At 44.7% G+C, this 1,379-nt stretch overlaps 1 pseudogene; it reads right to left on the bottom strand.

Annotated features, from left to right (window-relative positions):
* Positions 1-362: 362 nt before the first annotated feature.
* LOC112862735 (zinc finger CCHC domain-containing protein 17 pseudogene) lies at positions 363-1,115 on the bottom strand (annotated as a pseudogene).
* Between the last annotated feature and the right edge of the window lie 264 nt (positions 1,116-1,379).

The raw sequence follows: 1,379 nt of genomic DNA, 5'->3' as shown, positions 1-1,379 counted from the left end.
GTACCTGTGGCTCTAGCATGGACTTCTGTACAGGAATCTGGCTCTGGCAGTGGCAGCTGGAGAGGGTAATAGGATCTCCTCCTGAATGAAGGAATTGAATGAATGAATGGATGGGATCCAGTGGTCACTTGCAAAGAGACCAGGAATGATAAATTAAGATGATAAATGATAAATTCAGACAGATGCTTTTGACATCTACCTCCCAAACTACTTGCTCCAAGAGGAGAAGCCATCTCCCATGGGAGAGAAGTCAATGGGGTGAGTGACCATATTCTCACTATTGGGTCTTTCCAGGAGCCAGGGCTTCAAGGAACAAGGCTCCTTGTTCCTTCTCTCAACCATTCCCTCTACTCTTTCTACTCTCACACCTTGTGCTGCTGCTTCTCTTTCTTCTTCTTGTTCTTCTTCACTGCCTTGCTGGCTTTTGATGTGTGCCTTGCCCTCTTGCTTGTATCACTCTCAGAGTCTGAACTGTCAGTAGGATGACTTCTTGTCTATGTTTCTTTTTCTTCTTTTCCAGCAGCCACAGGAGTTAGTCCCTGTTACTCTCCAAACTGAGGACAGGTCTCACTGAGTGAAGGAAACTAAGGAGTTTCTTTATTTTTCTAGAAGAATTCCTCATGGGGTCACACTTCTCAAACTCTGCTGACCGTGCCTCTTCCTTTTCCTCTTTCTCATCAGGTATCAGAGAATGTTTGGTCCCTCCTTGTTGCACAAACCAATCCTTTGCAAAGTGGTCTTTATAGCCACACTTCTTGCAGGTGGTGTTCAGGACAGCCTTGAAGATGATCTGTCCCACGGAATCATGGAAGGGCCACCTCTGTCTCTCTTCTTGCTCAGTGATAGCATTGCTGGGATTGAGGTCTTTCTCAGTCCCTTGGTTAACAGCTTTCATGGGAGGGATACTTTTATTCTATCATTTTCATCTCTCAGCCAATAAGCTTCATGCACACCTTTTCTCTGACATCTATCTCAGAGGGCTGGAGATATGTGACATGATGACATGGATGGGCAGGACAGGATGACATGTGAGTTTGATGGAACAGATCTCGCTTCCCACAGCGTGGGATTTTGAGAAAGTGTTCATAGTCTGTTGCCATAGCAACCTCTTCTTGTAAAATAGTGAGGAGAGCAGGCAAGTTCTCTGTGGTCTCGGGTCCTCCTCATCTTTAATGTTCTATGGCTCCTCCATTTCTCTTCTGCTAAAAGTAATTCAAGTGTCTGTGTCAACTCCCAGTCTCCTGGCCGCAACATTGCATGAAATGCCAAAACCCAGGCCTTATTTGGCGCTTTTATTTGACAATTGGGCAGTACTCAATAAATGTTTGTTAAACAGATAGATGAACAAAGTTTTCTCAATAGGATTTGTGTCATTGCAG

Source organism: Puma concolor, chromosome B2 (assembly GCF_028749965.1).
Source record: "Puma concolor isolate L17-30 chromosome B2, mPumCon1.1.hap2, whole genome shotgun sequence".
Lineage (NCBI taxonomy): Eukaryota > Metazoa > Chordata > Mammalia > Carnivora > Felidae > Puma > Puma concolor.
The sequence above is the reverse complement of the archived record's forward strand: the minus strand, read 5'-3'. Positions and strand labels throughout refer to the sequence as shown.